Below are 26,069 nucleotides of genomic sequence, written 5' to 3'. Positions count from 1 at the left end.
CAATTAATTTAACAATAAACAGATGGCTAGAGAATCCTCCTATAATTGAATCACGGTTCATGGGGAAGACAATATGACTTATTGATACAATAAAATGAAATAAATTAGACAAAATGGGTACCAAGTTTGTATCACCGTGATCTTTTGTCTTTAAAAAACTAAAGAATTGATCCAGATAACTGAATGTTTTAAAAAATACTGGGGTCAGTTTAGGAATAAGGGGGGGGGGTGTTCTAGGGATGATTTGGAAAAGTAAATCCATTATGAAGTCCTGGCCTATTATTGACTCAAGCTTTGTGTTATAGCAAGAGGCATGTTGGTTAATTTTACGGCAATGTTAATTAATAGCATTCAACAGCCCTGATGGATCTATTACAGGGGCATGCAGTTTGTCATTGTCCCAGAAGTGTCCTGAAGGACAGCATGTCCAAATGTCAGCTGGAGGGGCATAGCTCAGTAGTAGAAGGTACGTTTTTCATGCAGAAGTTTCCAACCCCAGCATGCCCGGAACAGGCATCAAGTTATGTGGTGCAAAAGAAGCATCAAGTCAGAACAGCTAACATGGATCAGAAGAGCCAAAATAGCACAGAGTTCCAGGTAGTCGGCAGGAACACAGGAAGCTGCCCTATACCAAATCAGATCATTGGTCTATCCGGTTTAGTACTATCTCTACCAGCCTTCCCCAGTGCCCTCCAGATGTTTTGGACTACAACTCCAGCTTTCCTGACCATTGGCCTTCAAGATGGGACTTGAAGTCCAAAACACCTGGAGGGCACCAAGTTGAGGCAGGCTGGTCTACGCTGGTGGCAGCAGATCCCTAGAGTCTTTCCCAGTCCTCTGTGGAGATGCCACAGACTGACCCTGGGACCATTTGCACGTAAAAGATGTGCTCTCTCGCTGAACTACAGCTCTACCAGAGATAAGTGTGTGTGGTCAACATCAGCATCAGGCAGAGGTCAAGATCCAAGGCAGCCACCAGGAAAAGACAGCAGGAGCTCAGCAGAGTCCTTACAGAAACAAGCTGCTCAGACTGAAGAGCACACTCTGACACCAGGCATTTATCAGGCCTGGTGTCCTAGGACTGGCCCATGGAGTCAGCTGACGGGATGCTCAGGCAGGCTGGTACTGCAGCTTAGGTGGCATCCTTCACACCCAGAGTTCATCCTGCCAGATGCATAGTAGGAACAGAATGCTGGTGGCACAGGAGATAAGGCATGAGACTGTCGGGAGCCCTGGTCTGAGATACACTGAGCCCCACAGCACTTTACACAGGCTTGTGAAAATAGAGGCAGATAATCCAATATACTGCCTTGAACTTCTTGGAGGAAGTGCAGCATAAACAAATAACTTGGAGGAAGTGCAGAAGATGGCAAATAAATAATAATAAAAATAGAGAGCCAAACACAAATCAAAACTATCTTGGGGCTTTTGCAGCTGTATTTTCTGAAATATGTCATATGGTTCCAAAGTTACCAGATGAATGCAGTGCCATGAGAACTAATGGTGTGCAAGCCACATTGTATTCATCCTGTTAGCAAGAACCAAAGTTAAGCTATTCTATCACCACATAAATTGGTCATGTAAATCATCGTAGGAGTATTGCCTGTGAGTGATAATAACTATCAAGCAACTAACTGTTATCACTGTGTATTATCATTCCACCATCATTTGTCACCATCCATTATAACCTCATCCATCCATTTACTACACATACACACACTTTATTCATGTGAGAAAGTTGCCTTTTACCCATGTAAGTTCATGCCATAATAAATTTGTTCATCTCTAAGGTGCTTAAGATTCCCCCTTCCCCTTTTCGTTGCAGGTATTAACACTACTAACTATTATCAAGGTGGTGTCCTGTCTTCGGGAAGGCAGACCCCAGGAACAGCCAGGAAACCAGGAAGTCTGATCAACAGTCTGGGATGCTGGAGAGAACCAGGCTTTACAAGGCAGCAACTCTGGTACAGTGGTCCTGATCCTGGAAAACAAGGGCAGCCATCAGCTGCAGATACACACACACACAGTGAGGCAGGAGGGAATGAAGAGGGTCAGGCCCAAGATATGCAGTACCACAGACAGAACACTAGGATAGCAACCTGCTCCAACAGAGATTAAGGTCTGAGGCCTTTCCAAGCCCCAACTAGCCTTTCCCAGGCTCCCCTCTGTTGCTTGAAAAGAGGTGGCAGCCGTAGCCTATGAGACTGGAGCTGGGCATTCCAATGCCTCTCCTTGCATTTCTACCTGGTGTGTTCCTATGCTGGTGAGTGGCCCTGGGGAGCGAGAGGTGTCTGGTGTGGTGGGCTCGGTCCTTGGGGGTATCAGGGTCAGAGGAGCTGCATTTGGAGGTCCTGGTTCAAAGATCTCAGGCCTGAAGATTCCAGTTTGGCGTTCGATCTCAGGATCCAGATTCAGTGGGCTTTTTCCCCTCTCTTTATTCCAGGGGCTACAGTGCAAGCAAGGCCAGGGTCATCGTGACTATAACGGCTTGGAGCATGAGCTTTCCTAGACAACAGCCTCCTGTACTTCTTTATGCTTCTCATTAGATAGGAACTTGCCTATAGAGTCTCATGCAATAATAACAGTCTACTCTTTAAAAATTCATGGCAATGGCCACTGATAGATCCATTTAGTTTTATTAATATTCATATGTGAGACTTTAAATATCCAATATGCAGAGCTTGTGAGATGTGATTCTTGGACAAAAATGTGTGAGTGATCTGGTCTTATTCTTCAAGAGACATTGCAGAATTTATTCTAGAGACAGATATCTTATGTATGCATATTCCTTGGGCCAGGCAGATTAACTCTTATAAGGAGAAAGCAGTCCATGTTCCTTTAAGGCATGGAAGGAAAACCTGCAAGAAATCTTGATATTGAAGGATGTTCTAACTTCACTCAAAAGTTGTTTTTCACAATAGGTGGCAAAAAGGAAGCAAAGAGTGAAGAAATGGGTGAGAAAACAGGGCTATGTATGTTAATACAAAAAGAACGAAAGGAACAGAGAGAAACTGAAAATTAGCTACAGCAGAGCTGCAGCAGTAGAAAAAAAGATGGGGGAAAAGCAAAGGTTTTAGAAAAGTCAAAGATCTAATGGCACACAATAATTAAAGTAAAATTAGAGTATTTAAGTGGGATGAGAACAGGAGACCATTCATTTTGTTCACTAAACGGCAACCTTTTAAGCTAATTGGACATTTTTAGTATCATTAGTTTCCAGTAAATAGAGTCAAAAGCTTGGCATTCACTGTGAAGAAGGGAACACTCAGGATTTTTGAGAGCTCAGCAGACCTTTTCACCATCCAAAACAAAACACAGAGCTGAATGAGGGCTATCTTGCTATCAGATTTGTTTCCTTTTTCAGTCACTGCAGACCACACGTTATTGAAATGGTAAAAAGAAATCAATCATAGAATAAAAATTACAGATGCATTTAATGGGAGGGGGGAGACAGAGACGTGTGTGTGTGTGTGTGTGTGCACGCGCCTTCCATCATCCTTTTAAACTCAGGCAATAATGTTTGATCACCCTTGTCACAGTTTTAGTTGTCTTGGTTTTCATGGCTACAAACATTATTATTTGAACATTAAATTACCCTGCCCTTTGTAAAATACAACTGATGATATAAAGCCTGACTTTCCACATTGGTGAATCCTCCAAGTTGATTCCATGCTACATTAATATAGTACTGCTTGTAATTTCATCCCTCAGTACCAGCCCCATCTAATTTCATCCTTTAATTTCATTGACTATGGCCTCAAGGAGCTATAACTTTCACTCTGCTCTTCTGACTTCTGTGTGCTATTATCCTTTGGCATGGATACAGAAAGCAAGTGTGTGTGTGTGTGTGTGTGTGTGTTTAAGTAGCGGAGGGAGAAACAAAATACCAACTGTTTGCATGGGCTAGTTTGCAAACCATTATGAAATGGGCCTCTATATACAGTCTACACAAAGGGCACCATCAACAGGAAGGAGGTGGTAGTTGTCAAAAGGATCTATTTCTGCTTTCTCTGGACCTGTGGCTTAGAGAATTCCACAGTTCTTGTCAATGGTAGAGTGGTGGTTCATTGCCATCACATGGGCCACCACTAATTTTGTACATAAGCTTGTTTGTGTGTGTGTGTGTGTGTGTGTGTGTGTGTCTCATGTCATGTGGTCAGTCTGGACATGTATGCTCTTAGGCTTAGGGTGAACCCAGCTGTGTGGAAGGACCAAATCACAGTTTGCACAATGGTCATGCAATAATACCAAACATAAGAATACTAACAGATGAAAAATATCAAACAGAAAAAATTATTTCCATACAATTAGGAGAAAAATATAATCATACACACACAAAAATTTCTTCATTTGCTATACCTCAATTATTTGAGGAGAAGGAGCCTGGGAAAGAAGGACCAGCCAGCAGCTGCACCGGGTGATCCTGAGCCTGCTTCTGCCCAGCCCACAGGTACTTAAGGCGGGGCTGCCAGAGGCTGCTCGGGAGGGAGCCTGGGAAAGGAGGACCAGCCAGCAGCTGCACTGGGTGAGCCTGAGCGTGCTTCTGCCCTGCCCACAGGTACTTAAGGCGGGGCTGCCAGAGGCTGCTTGGGAGGGAGCCTGGGAAAGGAGGACCAGCCAGCAGCTGCCCTGCCCTGCCCTGCCCTGCCCTGCCCTGCCCTGCCCTGCCCTGCCCTGCCCTGCCCTGCCCTGCCCTGCCCTGCCCTGCCCTGCCCTGCCCTGCCCTGCCCTGCCCTGCCCTGCCCTGCCCTGCCCTGCCCTGCCCTGCCCTGCCCTGCCCTGCCCTGCCCTGCCCTGCCCTGCCCACAGGTACTTAAGGCGGTGGTGCCAGAGGCTGCTCGGGAGGGAGCCTGGGAAAGGAGGACCAGCCAGCAGCTGCACTGGGTGAGCCTGAGCCTGCTTCTGCCCCACCCACAGGTACTTAGGCAGGGCTGCCAGAGGCAGCACCTTGGTGTCGTGCCAAGTGCGATGCTAAGTGCGCACTTAGCGTCGCACTTGGAGTCGTGTAGGACCTGAAGACCTACCCACCTGCTTCTCCAGAGACACCAGCAGCCACAATACCAGCAGCAAATAGCAGCAACAGAGGGCAGCAGCTTTAAAGACAAGGAGAAAGGGGCAAACGTGGACTTTATCTGCTCCTTCTTAGCTGCTGTTCTCTTTTATCTCTTATCTTTTATATTCTTTTAAACTGTTGTGCTATTTATATCTTAACATTTTAATATATGCCTGGGAGGACTATTGGGCAACTCAGGGAGTCAGAGAGGTGCCACCATAGCTGTGGTCACGGGCAGGGGGAGGTATGGCGTTGGGGGATTAACAGGCCAGATGAGGAGAAGAGGGGCTAGACACCTTACAGCTGTCCCCTCTTCTGGTTCTTCCCCCAACCTGATGGTTCCTGGCAGCCTTACCAGTCTGCCCTCGGGTCTGGTGGTGCTGCTGCTGAATGCCAGGTCGGCCCAAAATAAAATCTCCCTCATCCATGACTTGAGTGTGGATGAGGGGGCTGACCTGGCATGTATTACTGAGACCTGGGTGGGGGAACTGGGAGGGGTCACTCTCTCCCAGCTGTGCCCTCCTGGGTACTCAGTGCAGCACCAACACCGACTTGAGGGTCGGGGAGGGGGGGTTGCCGTGGTCTATAGGAATTCAGTCTCCCTCTCCAGGCTTCCTGCTCATTCGAGTGCAGATCTTCAGTGTTTGTACCTTGTGTTGGGTACCCGGGACAGATTGGGGATTCTGTTGGTGTACCGCCCACCCCGCTGCCCATCAGACTCCCTGCCTGAGCTGATGGAGGTGGTCTCGGACTTGGTGTTGAGGACCCCTAGGATGATGGTCCTGGGGGATCTCAACTTCCATGCCAAGGCCGCTGTATCAGGGGCGGCTCAGGACTTCATGGCCACCATGACAACCATGGGGCTGTCCCAACATGTCATCGGCCCAACGCATACAAAAGGACACAAGATCTGGTTTTCTCGACTGGGCAGGAGGATGGTGATCTGAAAGTGGAGGAATTAACATCTGTCCCTTTGTCATGGTCAGATCACTTCCTGCTGAGGTTTAGACTCCTGGTGGCCTTTCTCCTCTGCAAGGGTGGGGGACCTATTAAAATGGTCCGCCCCCGGAGATTAATGGATTCCGATGGATTCCAGAGGGCTCTGGGGGATTTTCCTGCTGGTATGGCTGGTGCTCCTGTGGAAGCCCAGGTCGCTCTGTGGAATGCAGAGATGACTCAGGCGGTTGACACGATCGCGCCCAAGCGCCCTCTCCCTCTGAGCAGAGCCCGGCCAGCTCCTTGGTATACACCTGAGCTGAGGGCAATGAAGCAAGAGGGGAGATGGCTAGAACGCAGGTGGAGGAAAACTTGTGCTGAGTCTGACCGAACACAGGTAAGAGCCCACTATCGAGCCTACTCTGTGGTGGTGAGGGTGACAAAGAGACAGTTCTTTTCCATCAGCGTTGCATCTTCTCAGTGTTGTCCAGTGGAGCTTTTCCCAGTGGTTCGCAGCCTGTTACATTCTGGGCCAGGGAGAGAGACAGTGGAACCCTCGGTAGCATGCTGTGACGAATTTGCATGGCACTTTGAGGATAAAGTCGCTCAGATTTGTCATGAATTGGACACCACCATTAATGCAGTTCCATTGGTAGAGGCGTTCAGAGCACTGTCTGGTCCAGTTTTATTGGGTGAGTTTCAGTTACTGAGGCCTGAGGATGTGGACAAGGTGCTTGGCCAAGTCCGATAGACCACTTGTGTGCTTGACCCTTGCCCTTCATGGCTTATTAAATCAAACAAGGAGGGGTTGTCCGGCTGGATCCAGGAGGTTGTAAATTCCTCCTTGAGAGAGGGAGTGGTGCCTGCCACTTTAAAAGAGGCAGTAATTAGACCACTCCTGAAAAAGCCTAACCTGGACCCAGAGGATGTTAACAATTATAGGCCATTGGCCAGCATCACCTTCCTGGGCAAGGTGCTTGAGCGGGTGGTTGTAGGACAGCTCCCGGCACTCTTGAATGAAACGGATTATCTAGATCCATTTCAATCGGGCTTCAGACCTGGTTTTGGAACAGAAACTGCCTTGGTCACCCTGTGGGATGACCTCTGCCGGGAGAGGGACAGGGGGAGTGCGACCCTGTTGATCCTCCTGGACCTCTCAGCGGCTTTCGATACCATCGACCATGGTATCCTTCTGGATAGGTTGTCTGGGCTGGGAGTAGGAGGCACTGCACTACAGTGGTTCCGCTCCTACTTGGATGGCCGATTCCAGAAGGTGGTGCTGGGGGATTACTGCTCTGTGCCATGGCAATTGTGCCATGGGGTTCCACAGGGCTCTATTTTATCCCCCATGCTGTTTAACATCTACATGAAACCGCTGGGGGAGGTTATCCAGAGGTGTGGGCTGAGGTGCCATCAATATGCAGATGACACCCAGCTCTACCTCTCTTTCTCATCAAAACCAGGTGAGGCAGTGGCTGTTCTGAATCAGTGCCTGGGCATGGTAATGGACTGGATGAGGGCCAATAAACTGAAACTCAATCCAGACAAGACGGAGGTACTGTTAGTGGGTGGTTCGTCTGCCCGGCTAGGTGATATTCAACCTGTTCTGGAGGGGGTTGCACTCCCCCTAAAGGATCAGGTTCGTAGTTTGGGGGTGCTCTTGGATCCAGAACTGTCACTTGAGGCATAGGCGAACTCAGTGGCACGGAGCACTTTTTATCAGCTTAGGCTGGTATACCAACTACGCCCTTATCTGGACAGAGATAGCCTTGCTACAGTTATCCATGCTCTGATAACTTCTCATCTGGAGTACTGCAATGCGTTATACGTGGGGCTGCCTTTAAAAACGGTCCGGAAACTTCAGCTGGTCCAAAATAGGGCAGCAAGATTGTTAACAGGGACTGGCCTGCGAGCTCATATTACGCTAGTACTTTTCCAGCTGCACTGGCTGCCAGTCCATTTCCGGGCCCGATTCAAAGTGCTGGTGTTAACATTGAAAGCCCTTAACAGCTTGGGGCCAGGTTACCTGAAGGATCGCCTCCTCCCATATGTGCCTGCCCGGACCTTAAGATCATCATCAGCGGCCCTTCTCCGTGAGCCCCTGCCAAAGGAAGTGAGGCGGGTGGCTACTAGGAGGAGGGCTTTTTCTGCTGTGGCACCCCGGCTCTGGAATGAGCTCCCTAGTGAGGTTCGCCTGGCGCCTACATTGTATTCCTTTCGGTGCCAGGTGAAGACCTTTTTATTTTCCCAGGCATTTTAGCATTTTAGCTTTCTAAATTTTTATCTTTGCTGTTTTTAAATCTGTATTTTAAACTCCTGCACTGCTGCTAGGTTTTACTGTGGTTGTATTGTTATATTGTGGTTTTAATGTTCTGTATATTTTAAATTGTTTTATTGTGTGTTGCTTGGATTTAATTTTTGTGAACTGCCCAGAGAGCTTCGGCTATTGGGTGGTATAGAAATTAAATAAATAAATAATTTTTCCTTGGTTATAAGACATGACCTGTGGGTAAATAAACAGATTGTTCCTCTTTACTGGTATCAGACAATTGCCCATGAAAAATTGGCCTGATCAAAGACTTCTAAAATAACCTTGTAGCAGCCACTCCTTATTAAACACTGGCAGCACTTCAGTAACTTTAAGATGCGATTCTAGATGTCAGCCAGCCAGGTTGCTGGTATCACAGTTTGAGCTGCCACCTACCTAAATTCAGTTCAGTAAGTTTTAGATATAACTCAGATCTACCAGATTGTTAACACAAACAATCTGTGTACTTACAAATGGCTGCAAGAAGCAGGTATAAGCATCAAGGGCTTTGATCAGTTGTCATACTTTCCAGGTATATACAAAGCGCATTATATTCACTCAGGATCCAACTCCGTCCCTTTGCTAATCTCATGTCAGACCAATTGTCCCCACCATTATCTGTTTGTTGCTGCATGCCATGTTAGAATGTTTTAAATTAAACCCCTGAAACAGGTTATGAAAGCATGGCATCATCAGGTCATGAGTCAACACTTCAGAGAACAACTGCAGAAGTTTTTCCTTCCTCTCCCTGAAGTCATAAACACTTGAAATCTAGACTAGAGTGTGTTTACTTGTAAGATGTCTGAAATCCAACTGAACCAGTCCACCAGGCTCTATCTCAATCAGAATTACCGGAAGAACAGAAGTTTTGCAGATGTAATGCCCTATTCAACAAACCTTTGAAAAGGACTAGCAGGCAACACATGAAGTTTGGTTCACTAGAAAATGCGACACAGAGTGGTCTTTCGGATCATAGTGAACTTCTTCAGCTAGATGTTTTGCCGTGGTGTCTTCGCCCATAATGCAGTTAGTACCTAGTGCAGAAATGGCCAAGTGACGATCAGGTAGTTCTTCTCTCCACTCCTCCTGCCCCAACTATTTTATCACAGGCCTCTGTGGGCCCTAGCAAGGTTTAAGGAAGGTGTGGTTAAAATAATTTCCTGAAATTCCACTCATAATGTTTCCAGTGTGTTCGTTTCAGTAAACAAATGCTTCCACGGGGGGAGTTCTTGCCCTACCTTCCTCCCCTCCTTTGAAGTTCCCAACCCTTAGTCCTTTGCTCTGTTCTCTCTGCACATTGTCACTCATTAAATCCCATGGCCAGGCCTTCTCCCACAAAGTCAGTTTGCATAGCAGCAATCCCAGAGTTACCTTTGTTTCCAAACTGCTAACAAGGATCTTCGCTTCCACCTCTTGAGTCCCCACTGGTGCTTCACCAGACCAGCTCTAAGGCCGTGGTCTTTGGTCTCTGTATGTGTGTATCTCTCTCCATCTCCCTTCCCTCCTCCTCCCTTTCAGGAAGGCAACCATGGTCAGAGGGCACAGCAAGGGCTGTTGGGAAATGTAGTTCCAAGACTCCACAGACCCTTTACACCAGCCTTCCGCAACCTCCAGACGTTTTGAACCACAACTACCAGCATTCCTGATCATTGGCCACACTGGCTGAGGCTGATGGGAGTTGAAGTCCAAAACATCTGGAGGGAACCAGGTTGTGGGAGGCTTCTTTACAGCTGGGGTGGGCAACCTGTGGCCCTCCAGAAGTTTTGGCCTACAACTCTCACCATCACCTCTACACAGCTTAGTTGATGATGGGAGCTGTAGTCCAAAACACCTGGAGGGCACAAATAGCCCACCCCTGCAGTATCACTACTACGCCGGTGATACCTAGCTCTACTTTTACAGAACTTTCCCTTTTCATCCAATCCTCTCTTCCACCCTATGTGTTTGGGGGAGTAGATTTCACCTCTGATTTTCCATTGTCATATCTTGGCCCCTTCACTCCTTTTGGATGCCACATCTAACATTGTTCAGACCACATGATCCCATTCTTGAAATCCTTACACTGACTTCTGGTCTGCTCTCATGGCCTGCTCCTTTTCCTTACCTTCAAAGCCTTCCAGGCCTTGATGCTCCCACTTCTTTTTCCACCTGCATACTCCAATGCCTGTAACGTTTGCTCCTCCAGATTCAGAAGTCAGAATCTGCCTCCTGTTCCCATAACTGACTCAGTGCTTTCTCCTTTGCCACCTCTTAGGCCTGGAATCCTCTTCCAGAACACCTGCCTACATGTTGCAATCTTTCTCTCTGCCTTCAAACGTCTCTTCAAAGCCCATTTCTTCTGAGAAGCCTTTGGCTTAATCTCTTGACCCTCACCCCTACTAAAAATAAGCCTCAGCACATTCAGTCGAAAGCGTATTCTTCCCTTGATGCTGTTGCTCCATCTTCTTCCTCCCTTTTGTCTCCCTTGTCTTGAATTAGCCTGCAGACAGAGCCCTATTCAGATGTTCCACTTAATGTGTGTATACCAGCAGCACAAGAGCTCTGCCTCTAACACTGCACACATTGTATAGTCCCACCTCCTGGCATCTGTGCACAGATGTCAGTGGGAAGGAGGCCTCCACGTATGCAGCTGTACATGTGGAGACTGCATCTCTGCAGATGTCCGCTGCGCTCTGAGCGTGGATGCCAGGGGGCAACTATTTGGTGTAGCCTTGCTCCCAGCTGACGTGTTGGTATGCACGGTAAGTGGAATGCCCAAATAGTGTTAGAGTGGTCCCAAGAATATAAAAGCTGCTTGAACTGATCTAGTGTAATAGGGATCTAGAAGCTGCTTGACCTGATCTAGAGTACTAGTATTTGTATTTGAAAGTGAGCTTGAAAGGCAGTATTTGAAGAGATGGCTCAAACAGGTGCATCTTTTTGAGTCAGTCTTGACTGATGCACATCTGGATCAGGGTTCAAAGTGGGATTTGCTTTCTGCCTCATTCCCTGCCCTTTCTCTGCCAGCCCAGTTCTTCATCCCCTTGCAACCAGAACAACTATTTTAATTTGTGTAAAGCAGAACAACTGCCTTACATTTGAGAGCCCGAGAGGTGTGGTGGCTAGAGTGTTGGACTGGGAGTCAGAAGATCTGGGTTCTAGTTCCCACTAAGCCATGAAGCTCACGGATGACTTTGGGCCAGTCACTGACTCTCAGCCTAACCTACCTCACAGGGCTGTTGTGAGGATAAAACAGAGAGGAGGAGAATAATGTAAGACACCTTGAGTTCCTTGCAAAAGGAAAAAAGGTGGGGTATAAATGTAATAAGTAAAGGGGACAGGGAAACAACCACATCTCAGTTTGTGGAAGGGGCAGGGGGAGGGTTGTGAAAGGAAGGTTCACTACCAAAGCTCAGAAGCATGATTTTAACAGGTTCTAGAGTTAGGCTGGCAGGCAGCCCTGCTGACTCACTTCCCTGTTTAATACTGAGCCAGGCTCACTCCCACCATCAGTTGCCACCAGCACAGCCCTTTTGCAAAGATAAGGTTATTCTTTTGCTTGCAAAGGAAAGGAATCTATACCTTCTGTGTTTTGTGAGTATTTCTTGTGAATAGTGAATACTCACAAAGCCCCTCATGAGATGGGGGGTGGGGACTATTTGCAAGAAGTGCTTGAAAACCCCATAATTTTTTTGAGGTGAGGGTTCGTCTATCCATCTCGATGTACATTTATAGGTACAATTGAATTGTATAAGTCACGTTTCATGCTGAGAAGCCAATGCTGCCAATCCATTCATGTAGAACTCCCACTGCGGATAATCTGTGGGTGCTCTGTGGGAGCTGGGTTTCCTACAAGATCAAGCTCTGCTATCCTGGATTTTATCCAGTTCAAACTGAGCTATAGGTATTAGGAGTTAGAGGAGTTAGATGAATCTGACTACTTCTTGGAATGAGGAGTGAATGCAGAACATCCATTCCAATGTCACTGCAAGTTACATTTGTGGCACAAATCGTAAAAGAAGAACTCCGGCTAAGGCAAATGATTTTTCCCCAATGACGAGGGGGGGGGGGAGTCTGCAAAAGAGAGAAGAACAGGACTGCACCCCAGCAGAATACAACCACCTTCCTCAACGTGGTGTCCTCCAGATGATTTGGACTTCAACTCCCATCAGCCCCAGCCAGCATGGCCAATGGTCAGAAATGTGGGGAGCTCCAGTCCAAAACTTCTGCAGGGCACTAAGGTGGGGAAGGCTGCCATGTGACATACTGCAGAGCAGCTTTTCCTAACCTGTTGTCATACTACAACTCCCATCATCCCTGGCCATTGGCCATGCTGGCTGAGGATGGTGGACATTGTAGTCCAACAACATCTGGAGACCCCAGGTTGGGGAAGGCTGTTGTAGAGACTAGGGATGGATTTTATTGAGCCTGGTGGCACCAGGGCAAGTGAGAGGTAAGACAGCTTCCTGCTCTTCCACTTCTAACCAAGGTAGGGGTGGACGAAAGTCACTTACCTGTCGTCGAAGCTTGTTTGTGGTGGGGGGGAGGCGCTTCGCTGCTCCCCCCGCGAAGTTCAGGCCGGGGGGGGGGAGGCTTCCCGCCTCGCCCAGCCGAAATTCAGGCCGGGGAGGAGGCTTCCCGCCTCGCCCGGCCGCGAACACCAAAGTGTTTTTTTTTTAAAAAAAATGCCCCTGTGATAGGCTATGTGACGATTAACATAGCCTATCACGGCTAGATCTGCAAAGTCAGTTGTGATAGGTTACATTAATCGTCACGTAGCCTATCACGGGTGACTTTAAAAAAAAAAAAAAGCACGTATGCTAATGGCGGCCCCCATAGGGAGCCGCCATTCACGTTTCTTATTTGGTCGCTGTAGTCTACGTAAAGATTTACGTAGACTACAGCGACCAAATAAGGAACGGGAATGGCGGCTCCCTATGGGGGCTGCCATTATCCGTACGCGCTTTTTTTTTTTTTTTTTTTAAGTCACCCGTGCTAGGCTACGTGACGATTTACGTAGCCTATCATGGCTGACTTTGCAAATCTAGCCGTGATAGACTACGTTAATCGTCACATAGCCTATCAGGGGGCGTTTTTTTTTTTCTTTCATTGGAATGGCGGCGGCGGCAGCCGGTCGAAAGACCGGCTGCCGCTCCCGCCCCGCACGAACACCCGTCGAACCGCCGGCCAGACCCGCCGCCAGGAGGGACATTCGGCAAAGGTAAGTCCTGTCCCGGGGGGGCGGATAATTTCTCCCCGAAACATGTTCGGGGGGCCGAACACGTTGGCGCTCGGCCCCCCGAAGTTTCGGGGAGAAATTCTCCGCCATCCCTAAACCAAGGGCACCTGACCTGTGATGACCCTCTGTTCCCTTAGTGGAAAGTATTCATTTTCTTTCTCTGGGATCTAGGTTTATGATGAGGCTTTGGGGCAGCACAGTGTATGCTGACATGGCTTTATATGTGTCAGGGTGGAAACTGAGCCGATAGAACCCCAGAGCAGTTCTGATTCTGAGGAGGATCAGCAATCTGTGGGAGAGGAGCCAGCTCATCCCTCACAGGCACAGCAGCTGGCAGAGATTCCTCCTGCCGGCTTTCCTGAGATAGATAGTGATCCTAGCAGTGAGAAAGTGCGGGAACGGGGCTTGCTAGACGCTCGACGCAGACGCAGACGCAGGGAGCGACGAACGATGGAGGGCACGGAAAGGAGGCGTAGCACCCGTTTGGCGCTCAAGCAACGGCCGCCTCCCGTGGACCCAAGGGAAAGAGGGAGGATCTCTCCCTAGCCCATAAGTTCAGGGTCTTCAAGTGACTCTCCTTCAAACGGGGATCAACTGCCTGCTCAGAGCATAGGCCACTCTGCTGCTCCTTGCTTAGTCGCTGGTGATTAGCATCTGATAGAGTCATTAAGTTGTAAACGGATTAAAGCCTTGAAAAGAATCCTTTCGTCTGTGTCTTGAGCTGGCTATTGGAGTAGACTGAAAGAGTCCGCCAGGGCGCTCCTTACAATATGGTTCTTCACAGTGAGGTATTTTTGTCCAGTACCCTCTTACAACTGGAAAGTGGACCAGTGATATCCTCCTCCTTTCCACTTATAAAGGCCCTTTACACAAAGGAGCAATTGGTGCAGGGCTGTGCTGAAACGGCTTCCTGGACCAATTTACAGCCAAGGGGTGCCATACAAGTGTCCATCAGCAAACATGTCCCCTCTACACTGTTGCCCTTGTGCAGCAGGGTATTATTCTAATGGCACCACTGCTGGTTTCTGCACCAGCACTCCCCCCTGGGGTAGGGAGGCAACCCCACTGCTGGAGTAAGGGGACCACTTGTTCACTTTAGCCAGTGCTATGACTCATCCATCCTACAAGTTGTTCTCTCACTGCAGTTGCTTAAACTATTTGGGACTCTTGTCCTTTTAGTTTTGTTGGGGCATCACATGAATGAATAATAGTGCAAAATTTGCTATCTACGACACAAAGCTGGGCGGGGGGGGGGGGAATAACCCATCAAATTAGCAAAACACCAAAACAATAATTTGTCTGAAGAGTATGGTGCATAAAAAATCAAACAGACCACTTAACAAAACCGAAACACCGCTTAAATAACAAACAGAGCAAGCTGCTTTGCAAAAGAGCAAGAAGACTTGGCAGATATCTGGATTTTCGGTCTGTCATCTCTTCCTTTAAATCAGAGCATGCAAAGCTGTTCAGAACTGACAGGCCACACTCTGAAAGGATAGCATTTCATAATGTCTTTGTGAAAGCAAAACAGGGGCCCTTATTCATTCACCCAGCCTGCTCCTTTTAAAGTATAGTCTCTGCTACTAAATAGACATCTAGGGACATGAGATATTTAAGCTGTCGGTGATCGTTCTTGCCTAGAACTGTCTAGGTGATTGGTAGAAAGGCTTCCATTTTTCTTGAATGTACAAAGGATGAGGGGCGGTGGCGGGGGACAGGATGTGACATCTCTGTGAAGAAACTGCTACAGTCATAGAACCTGTAAATGTTCATGTCTCAGGTTGTTGCATTAGGCATAGCTCATAGATCAAAGCTTTTCAGTCAAGGGATGGAGAACAGTGCAAGAAGCACAGAAGGACTGCTACTAAGACAAAAAGAGAGGGGGGAGAATAATTGCTCAGCTCCTTCTGTGAAGGAAACCATGGATATTTTTATATTTTACGGCTTTCCCTTACCTCAAGGGCTGGCTTTGTGGTCTAGGCATCATGCCTGAAACAATTAGACTCCCTGAAACCAAAGGTTCATATCCTGACAGGGTCAACTCAGCTCTTCCTCCCTCTACATTAGCAATGATCAAACAAAGGGTCATGCAGTTTTATTGAACGTGGGAGCTTTTAGACACAGACACTGAAAACTCACAAAGCCCTGTTTAGACATTAAAGTATCTGCGGAACTTTTGATATGAGCAGTGGTTGGCTGCTAGTATTTCTGACTTTTAAAAAAACCTCTTCAGAAACATTGCATCAAGCCCTTGGGGTGTGTCTCTGTGTTTGTTTTTGGTGTCTTATAAGAAGGTGGAGTGGAACTTGTGGAACAAGTGAACCATTGACACACACAATATGCAGACTTCAGAGAAACCAGTGAAGATTAAACAGTGAGAAATAAGTAAATAATCTGATCCATCGCCATCTTGGGGGGAGGGGGCAGCAAGGTGGGGCAGATCCCGGGGCCACGAAGCTGGTAGGAGAGCCCATTTAAAAGGTCTGTAAAAACTAATCAAAACTGTCCCTCAAAGCCATCATATGGTGTTTGCTTTCCCATCTGTCCTACCTAGTATTGCGTATAGCCTTTGTAGTTGGAATGTAGACTTTCTCAGATAGAATTTGGCACATGCCTTGACTTGTTTGCATGAATCAGAATGGCAGAGGGCTCTCGGACACTAGCCTTGTCTTCTCTGCCCAGAGAAGAATAATCCCATGGGTCACTTAGGGCAGAGTAGGGGGATCTGCTGGCAGAGCCATGGGTACATCCATAGCCCTACCAGTTCACTATGTCCATAGTGACAACTGGGGACAGATTTCTCTTTATCCCACCCCCCATGCTGACAAGGGAGGGAATTACTTATGACAGCCCTGTGGATATGTCAGGGAAACAATGGGACTTTGGAAGTGACCATCCATGCCTGGCCCTGACACCCTCCTAACATGCCCCATTTTCTACTCCCTCCAGAAGCAGTACACCATCTGGGGAACAGCTGTGCTGGAACAGCTTTCCACCTGCATATTGGGGACCTCCAGCAGCATAAGTATCCTCCCAAAAGCAGGCCTTCCTCTCCAGCGCAGGAGTTGCATTTAACTCTGCTTCTTAAGATCCTGCTGCCAGTAAAGGATTCATTAAGGAACCCACTGGGGGTGTCTTGCCCCCACTCCCTGCTAATTCTGAAGCCAGATTATGATATCCAAACCTCATTCATTTCATTGATAAATTTCTGCTTTCAGACATATGGTTGGTGCAACCCTCCACTGAAGAAAAGGGGTGCTTCACCCATTCCCAACTGTACCTTGTTTGGGGAGATGGTTGTGCATGAGAGAGATAGCCAGGAAGTTTAGTTCTACAGTGTTCTTTGCTCTGCATTTCCTCCTATTTTCTAGTATTAGGATACCACATTTAACAGGAATGCTAGGATTTACCATTAATTCAGAGTTTACTAAAATGGAATAATTAACTAATATACCTCAGTATACAAAAGGTGATGTAGACTCCATCTGATTTCCCCAGACCAAAAAGGCCTTGTATCCTTGGTTGTACTAGGGTAAGACAGAGACATTTATCCTGATCATATTGTCTTGGAAGTCAGTCCTTAACTGCCAGCATATGCATTTAGGATAAAAGCAGGATTTGAAGTCAGCTACAGTCTTAGGAAACCATCACTCCTGGAACATTAAATTCTACTATATGGGAATGGACTAAAATATGTGGTAACTATTGTTGTCAAGGCACCACAAAACATGAAATGTGAATATTGTTCTGAGTTTATACGATTGCTCCCATGGCAAGGATTACTACTGGTAGCAAACATTTTGAATACGAGTATGATATGTTCATCCTTGGAACCTACTACGTGAGATTCTGAAAACCTGCCAGGGTATTTCTTTATTCTCCCGATGTTTTAGCATATATTGGTATAGGACTGTGTTGATTACAGCTATAAAATACAAATGGGCTGACAGCTCTCTCTCCAAAACCGTGTGAGGATTAAATCCATAATACCCAGCCTGATACTTCTGATAAATCTTAACTGAAAATTCCAAAACCATACTGCATACAAATTTCCTCTTGAATATAATTCTAATCATACAGGAGTGCAATAATTCCTTGTGAAAAGTCAACAGTTTCTTGGATACAGAACTCACAAGAGATGTGAACATGGCCTTGGGATGGTTGGCAAATGAACTTCCCTCTGCTATCTTCCTGTTTGTGCATTTCCCATGGGCAGCTGGTTGGCCACTGCATGAACAGAATGCTGCTGGACGAGATGGACCTTGGTCTGATCCAGCATTGCTCTTCTTATGTTCATGACAGTACTGTCTGAATGTCTTCTGTGGTGATGTGTCATTCGCATCACTTCTCTGAAGCTTAGAACTAGTTGTTTTGTAGAGGTACTTCTTGACACAATCCATCAAGAACTGCTGGGACTAGACATTGCTCTGTGCACAGCTGTCCAATCTCTGATGACCCACATAGACTACAGGCTTGAGCATCTCCCCCAACAGTAATGGGTTCCCAGCGACTGGAGTGACCCCATCCACCCAGGCTGGTCATGGGAACTCCTCAACAGGAAGAGCCAGGTTGGGCAATGACAGTCTTTCCCAGCATTGGGTGCTGGCTTGTTCCAACTCTTGACTTGTCCTCCCAGTGCTGACCTCCCTGTTCTGCTTCTTAACTTGACCGCCTAGCACTGATCCCTGGCTTGGCTCCTGCCTTCAACTTAAAGGATGCCCAGCTCTGACAATAACATCCCGGGAGGGTCCAGGAGTTCAGAATTTATTGCTTAACTGGCAAGCTAATTGGAAAGGAAAGGAATGCTAGTTGTGGCAACATTTATGTTGCAAAGGCTATATTAGATCAGGATATGGATCTTATGTGTGCCTCCCAATGATGTCAATGTAACTCATCTGCTTTTTTGTCCTTGTTCCTTTTGATTTCTTTGACCTGCTGATATGCACACCAGCAAATATGCACCAAGCCGTTCCTTCTCTTTTTCTCCCCCACCCCCTTTTTCCATATTCATGCTGCATTTTCTAGGCATCCTTTCTCCAGAAACCTCTCATTCTCACCCTTATCCATAGGCCTCCTTGCCCTACCCTTTCAGCCTGCTAAAATGATGGTGGTTGGACCCATCAACAAGTTGATGTCAAAGCAAGATTGGAGATAAATTATCTCCCTTCCCACCTCCACCCTTCAGATGATAGCAGCATGATCCATGGTGTGCATAGAAGTCACTCCACTGTTGTCTGCAGTCAACAGGTTTTCCAGGGTTTCCCAGTGCTTCAAACCCCTGCAGGATCCGCTTGACAGACACATTTTCTGTTGTTGTTGTTGTTGTTATATTCCACCTTTCCTCCAAGGAGCTCAGGAGTATGTGATTTAACCCCACAACCACCCTGTGAGGAAGCTTAAGCTGAGAAAGAATGATTGGTCCAAGGTCAGCCAGTGAGCTTCATGGCTGAGCAGGGCTGGACCTGTGGCCATGTTGGGCAGCCACTGGTCTTTGGAACCAGTGGATCCAAGGCCATCCTTACCCCACTCTGGGATGTCCCCACAATGCCCCATTTGGGCCCCTTCCATTCCTGCCAATGATAGATTATTGCCCACAGAACATTTTACGAGCTGTGTTACCCGCTGCTGGAGCTCCTCCCCTGTGGCAGAGGGCCACTTCCATACCCTCTTCTAACCCCCTCAGCCAGCCTCCAGTAGTGCTCTCTAAGATCACTTTGCTACAAACATCTTTGTAAAGATGAAGTCCAAAGTCATTTAACACCTGAAAATATGGTGTGGTGGTATAATGCTTCTTTAAAACACACACCTCCAAACGGCTCTTGCATGAACAACTAATTATGCATATTCTGATATTAACACACTTTGAAATTTGATTTCTAGGTTCACCTTCCCAAATTCTTTTTAACTATCAAACTTACCTTAGCTGCAGCAGAAATTCTTTGTACTTGATATATGTAAATGATCTCTTTGTATTTAGCATTAAACAGCGGGACCACACAAAAAGATAAAAATACTACAGTATCATTTCCCTTCTTCTTCTTAAAGTATCCCAGCGCTATTATGACACAAAGCCTGTCGAAAATCTGCACTTTTAATTGAAACATCCTGCAGAGTTCTATTCTTGTTCTCAAAGAAGAAGAAATTAGGGCACGACATTGGACATCATGCATCCTGTAGCCATGACAATGATGGAGCCAGTTGTACAGGGCCTGGTTGCTACCATTGTGAAGAGCCTCTGCATTGTTTTCTCCTTGTTTGTGTGCAAAAGCCCTTGAAAGTATAAAGAAGGCATGAGATATGATTAGCAGGTGAGTTAATAACAAAGACAGTAGCCCATGTACTGAAATGCCAGTCAAAAACCGTTTGTGCGCTGTGCTGTTTTTGGTAAACAGTGGCACCAAGGGCTAACCACAGAGCGCACTGATAAGAGGCCATGAAGTTTTGCTCTCAGAATGTTTTCAGCTTAGCTTAAAAGGCATAACAATAGCCAGTCAAGGACAGTGTGTACACATGGGGGCAAATGTAATCAAGAGATTTCACACATATTTGTGCGGCCTGAGAAACATCCTTAATGTGTAGGGACACAATCAAGGGGAAGAGCATGAAAGATGAATTATCTGGCTCCCAGCTACAGCTCGCCTGTGGATAGCAGCAGATTGACTCCACTGAGTACAAGCATCAGGAACGAGCAAGGGATTGTAAATGCCTGCTACCTAAGTGCAGGCCACAACCACAACAGAATTCCTGCTGTCCCCAGACCTTTCACAGTTCCTCCTTCCTTGATTTTAGTTGATAATTCCATCATCCTTCCAATATGATGGAATGGAACTGAAAGCAGGAAGGCTGGTGTAATGGCATTCCGATTAATGTCCTGTGTAAACCTACAGCAACCAACCAAGTTAATTACTGTCGGGAAACTGAGAATGGGTTGATATCTTTATGTGGGTTTATTAATGTGACATCTAGTTGACTGGAAGTGAGAGGGATGCAGTGGTGATCCACCACACCAAGGGAAGCTCATCACTCTCTTGCAGCAGGGCCTGGAGGGAACAGAACAGCCCTTGTCATGGTCCAAAAGCTGGGAAGGAGAAGTTTGCACTAGAAGCTCCATAGTAATCCAATAAATAAAAGGCTGGCTTTGTGAATCCAAGATCTTGCCCAACCTGGGTCCCTCCAGATGTTTTGGCCTATAAGTTCCATCATTCCTGACCATTGATCATGCTGCCTAGGGCTGGTGGAAATTGTCCGCCAAACCATCTGGAGGACCCAGGTTGGGGAAGGCTCGCCTAGGTAGGTAAACAGTTTATCATGTGGTAACATCATTCCTGGTAAGATCGTCTGTGTCTGAATGGTCTACCCTCTCTCAAAGAAAAGTCCCCTGTATGGAGAACTGGGATGGTCAACTGCTGGAGGATGTGTACCATATCCTTGACCCCATCCGTGGCATCCCCCTCGCCACAAGTCCTCAGCAGTGCCTCTGAGACCATGCCAAGCTAGTCCACTTGAGCTGGGAGGAGATAGCCCTGAGGCACAGTTGCCAGAGGAGTGGGTGGGATCCTGCAACTAACCAGCCAGGCAATGTCATTAGCCAGGCAGCCAGTGCAACTGCCGATAGGTGAGCGATGCCACCAGGTGGGAAACAGATGCTGCTGCTGCCACCGCCACCAACATTACAGTGGCTCTACCCTGAACAACATAAGTAGCCTGCTAGGAGCCGGACTTGATTCCCAGGGAGAGCGGGGGGTGGGATTAGGCCACATCAGGAGTTAGCAAAGACTGTCCAGCTTGCTCACCAGGTCTCTTTCATATTTGAGCCAGTGCCCCTCCATGGTAGTGGGAGGTGCAGGGATTCATCTCCCTCATGCCAGGCTCCCACTGCTTGCTGCTGCCTCCTGGTGCAGCTCACCTTGCACAAGAGAAGGGACCTTTTCCTCCCTCCCTTGGGGGATGCAGGCCCAGAGCAGGAGCATCCCCCATCCCCAGGAGGATGTGGGAGGCAAGCATGCTTGGCTTGCTGGATGGGGGAGGAGTCTTGGCTACATCCTCCTCACTGAAGGGACAGTATGGATGGCACCTTCTGAACCCATTAGCCATTCTGTGACCACCCCCTGGTCCAATGACTGACCTGTGGGTGGGGGGCAGGAGAAGGACAGGGCATGCTGGCCCTGATGGCCTCCTGTCTTCCTTACCCCCATAGGTCCAAGCCTGGGACAGCAGATCCTATGTGACATTCTCTCTGGACAGATGGGGATCTGCAAAGGAGGGTGCTGCATCCTCTCTGTCCTCCAGAATGCTGGGGTGGGTAGATTTCCAGCTGTGCCTGGCCATGGCTGATATGCCTGGCTATTGCCACCTTCGTGACCAGGTGGCTCCCCCTCCTTGCAGGCATTGCTTTTTCCTCTGCTGCCTCCCCATCTACTCAGTCTTCTTGTTGAACAACTGCCTGTTTCCCTAGGCTGAAGAGCTGCCTGCATAAGCCTGGCGCCCTCTTTCCTTGGCTCATGGCCAGTTGTCAAAGGGGTGGCCAAGGGTTGCCTGAGATCTGTCTCCCCCAACAGGTTTCCACTGCCTGGCTGTGTGTGGGGCCTCTTACGGCCCCAGCTCCATGTTCAACCTTTACCTGTTGCCTGACTGTTCGTCATGGAGAGTGCCAGGGCACATGAGCCTACCTAGGGAAAGTACATTGACAACCCTGCAGGAAGCAGCTGGGAGTGCACTTGTCTGTGCTGAGAGGATGGGGTGGGAATCCTTCTTCTTCTGCCCAGAATGGTGTGGTTCCTTGGTCCCAATGCTGGTATCTCTTGAAGATCATGCTGCACAGAGCAACAAGACACAGAGATGGAGAGAGAAAATGATGATGAGCAGAGGCAGGACACGGTCAGTGGAGCTGGACAGAAAGCAGATGGGAGGGCAGAGGAAAGCATGAGTTGTGCCACCTGAGTGCTCAGCTGGTATTCATGATGGGGAGATGGGTTGTAGCTTGGTGGTAGAGCAGCTGTTTTGCATGCAGAAGGTGCCCAGTTCAATTCCCAGCATCTCCAGGTAGGGCTAGGAGAGAATTCTACCTGAAACCCTGGGCAGCTGCTACCAGTCAGTGTTGACAATACTGAGCTAAATGGACCAATGGTTTGGCTCAGTATCCTATGTTTCTCCCCTGCCATTGGGAATAGAGTAGAATGGCCAAGCTAAAAACAGAACAGGAGTCCTGTCCTGCACCTTTAATAGTTCTGTAGAAGAGGAAATTTCAGCAGGTGAAGCTTGCATAACAGGGTCAATGGAGACTGCACAGACTGTGAATAATGGTCTCCCTGTGTGAGGTTTGTATACTGGTGGTGGCATGCTGTGATTGGGTATTGAGCTACATGTCCTCTCATGGGAAGTGTGGGAGGCGGGGGCACCTTTTTTGTTAATTTCCCCCCCCCCCATCTGAGTCAAAGGGAGAGAAATTACCTATACCTTGTCCAGATCTGGTGTAAAGTTGCACCAGGGCCATAAAGTAAAAGGAATATGGCATAAGTCTCCTCTGCCACATCCCACCCACGCCATGTTTCATCAGTGTATCTCTTGTTGCAGCACCACATCTGCAGTTTGGTCACATCCTAAGGCTTCTCAGCTAGGAGATCTTCAGGTTAGGATCCCAAAATCTTTGGAATTTTGCAAGGGATGGCCTAGCTGGGTCTGAGCACACTTGTGTGCTTTGTAATCGTGAAGTGTTTACTGATAGATGGTGCCAACTTTATCATGGAACCCGGCTACTTGTGAATACAGCAAACTATTTTTATACAATAAAAATATATCTTTTTGACCTCTGGACTGCTGTTTAAATGATGTTCTAAAAAATGACCCTTATGATTGTTAGGTACAAAGAATCCATCAAGCGAGTCCGTTTGTACTACTTTCAGAAAGTCACCATGAGTTCCTAACTATGGCAGAATAATTGGCATTAGCAGTATTTCTACTGAGCTGTACAGCTTGACTGAACATAAAAATTTCAAATTCAAAATGTCAACATTCCTGAAAAGTTCAGCTCCAATTTAATATAGAATTTCATTCATCCTGTAAGGGGCTGACCCATAAAGGACAGCGTTAGGTCATGCTGAAAATAATTCTCTTTGGGTAGCAATAGACAAGCCAACTGAAATGTTCAAATCTAACAGCCTGTCTGCAAATGTATGACATCTGATAGAATGGATATGGCCTGAAAACTTCACCTCTGTCCTGTGTTTTGAACTTGCTTTGAACAACGTGGCTATTCTCCAGGCCAATTCTCACTCCCCTGATACACAGCTCTGCATGTGCACCTAGGCTATACGTACATGGAGCTCCTGTGTGAGCAAGGCTTCCCCATTCACTTTAATGTGAAGGAAATAGTGATGGTGGAGAATTCTGCCATGGACTCCAAGGAGGCCAGATTCCTAGAATCTGGCCGCCCAGAGTCCATGGAGGAATGGATCACTCACCTCCACCTCCCTGCGGGATCCATCCAGGTTGGATCCCTGTCCACATCGAACCTGCGGAACCAGCTGCCAGTTCCGCAGAGCTGGAGAAAGTCAATATGGCCGACAGCCATTGCCATGCTGTATCTCTAAGTCAGTCCCCCGGACACAAATGGCATAGTGGCCACCATTTGCGTGGCTGCCTTTACCGTGATAGGCTACATAAATACTTATGTAGCCTATCACGGCAGCTTGGCAGGATGCAAATGGCGGCTGCAGCAGCCGGCCGAAAGACGAGCCACCGCTGCCGCTAGAGCTGCCATCGCCGCCGGAGCCCCAGGTAAGTTTCGTTCTGGGGGGATTCCGTGGGGTGGCAGGGGGTGGGAGGCCGTTCCACCATGGATTTCGGGGGGCCGAATGCCAATGCATTTGGCCTCACTGAAATCCGTGGCGGAATTCTCCGCCATCCCTAGTAGCATGCCATTTGTGTCCAGTATGCCATTTGTGTCCCTGTTTATGCGATAGACTACACAAATATATGTGTAGCCTACCACACCCCAAAACAGGGATGCAAATGGCATAGCGGACGCCATTTGCGGCCGCAAAGCTGGTCAGTTGGCCTAAATGCAGCTGTAAATGGCTGCATTTAGGCTAGGGATGTCAGAGAATTCCGCCACGGACTGAAATGGGATCGAATTCCCTTCAATCTGTGCCTAGAAATCCTCTGCGGAACTGCACCACGAGGTCCTGCAGAGCCAGCAGTCATGCAGCGTTTTTTTTGTCATCCGCACAGAGTCGTGAAATTTTCGTAAATAAAAACGCAAGGTAGTATATTTCGATAATAAATACATAAGTTTTTTTTTAAAAAAAGAATTGTGCTCACCGCCTTGTTTGTCGGTGTTCTTTTTCAATTGAAATCCTCCGTCTCTGTTTACTTTCAGCCAAAACATTTCCTCCTCCTCGGGTCTTCCCAAAACAAGGCTGCCCTTAGGTGTGCCTGAGCGATGCACTTTTTGCTTACAGCAATGCTGTTTGAAAGAAAGAAAAAACCTTTTAAAATGACCATGCCGGTCTGGAGCCCCGCACAAGTATTATTCCCCCTGCTAGGCTTTCTATTTCCACATCCAGCCTTGTTGGTGACATGGTGAGGCTTAGGGATGTCAGAGAATTCCGCCACGGATCTCAGTGAGGCCAAATGCCAGTGCATTCGGCCCCCCAAAATCTGTGGCAGAACGGCCTGCCCGCCCCGTCCCCCCGCGAATCCCCCCCGGGATGAGACTTACCTGGGGCAGATGTTTCAGGCGGCAGCTTCAGCGGCTGGTCTTCCGACCGGCTACCGCCGCCGCCGCCATTTGCAGTCTGGCATTTGTTTTTGGGTTTTTTTACAGAGACGTGATAGGCTACATAAAGACTATCACATCAGGTTTCTTTGTTTTTTTTTACAAGACAAGACTGCAAATGGCGGTGGCGGTGGCCGGTCAGAAGACCAGCCGCCGCCACTGCTGAAGCCACCGCCAGAGCCGCCGCTGCCTGGAAGATCCACCCCAGGTAAGTCTCCTCCCGGGGGGGATCCACAGGGGGCCGGGGGTGGCAGGCTGTTCCGCCACGGAGTTTGGGGGGCCGAATGCACTGGCATTCGGCCTCACCGAGATCCGTGGCGGAATTCTCTGCCATCCCTAGACTGCTTCAGAAAGAACTTTCCATTATACTGTCTCTCTTTCTTCATGAGTTTCATAACAGAAGTATGATATAGTGGTGAGAGTCCAGCCCAAAGTCACCCAGTGAGATAACTAACAGGAGGTTTGCTAATGAGCTGCATGTGGAAATACAAAGCTGAGCTGGGGGCAAGTGGGGTGCTGACATGTGTAGGAGTAAGTTGCATTGAACTCAGTAAGACTTCCTTCTGAGTAGACATGCACAAGAGTTGGTTCTCTTCTCCATTTTAGCCTCACAGCGTCACCAACAAGGCTGGCTGTGGAAATAGAAAGCCTAGCAGGGGGAATAATACTCATGCAGGACTTCAGACTGGCATGGTCATTTTTAAAGATTTTTTCTTTCTTTCAAACAGCGTTGCTTTAAGCAAAGAGTGCATTGCTCAGGCACACCTAGGGCAGCCTT

The 26,069-nt window shown here is 47.9% G+C and overlaps 1 protein-coding gene and 1 long non-coding RNA gene across 5 annotated transcripts in view; both read right to left on the bottom strand.

Annotated features, from left to right (window-relative positions):
• KYNU (kynureninase) overlaps nucleotides 1-10,881 on the bottom strand; it is a 226,760-nt gene extending 215,879 nt beyond the window's left edge. For 2 of the 4 annotated variants that reach the window (XM_084809614.1, XM_084809623.1), the window contains exons 1-2: nucleotides 9,669-9,801; nucleotides 1,843-1,981 (exon numbers count right to left, since the gene is read on the bottom strand). The gene's annotated coding sequence lies outside the window, so the exon portion shown is untranslated. Of the gene's footprint in view, nucleotides 1-1,842; nucleotides 1,982-9,194; nucleotides 9,332-9,668; nucleotides 9,802-10,401 lie in introns of those variants that run through there. The other 2 variants (XM_084809632.1, XM_084809642.1) reach the window with 2 other exon arrangements.
• Nucleotides 10,882-19,465: 8,584 nt separating this feature from the next.
• Nucleotides 19,466-24,913, bottom strand: LOC146358389 (uncharacterized). Its single transcript, XR_014787095.1, has 3 exons — nucleotides 24,835-24,913; nucleotides 22,185-22,328; nucleotides 19,466-19,785 (listed from the first exon to the last, which is right to left on the bottom strand). It is a non-coding gene; the product is annotated as an uncharacterized LOC146358389 (long non-coding RNA).
• Nucleotides 24,914-26,069: the final 1,156 nt, after the last annotated feature.

The sequence above is a fragment of the Heloderma suspectum genome, chromosome 1, assembly GCF_057233095.1.
Source record: "Heloderma suspectum isolate Gila_16-S chromosome 1, 16-S_ref, whole genome shotgun sequence".
Taxonomy (NCBI): domain Eukaryota; kingdom Metazoa; phylum Chordata; class Lepidosauria; order Squamata; family Helodermatidae; genus Heloderma; species Heloderma suspectum.
The sequence above is the reverse complement of the archived record's forward strand: the minus strand, read 5'-3'. Positions and strand labels throughout refer to the sequence as shown.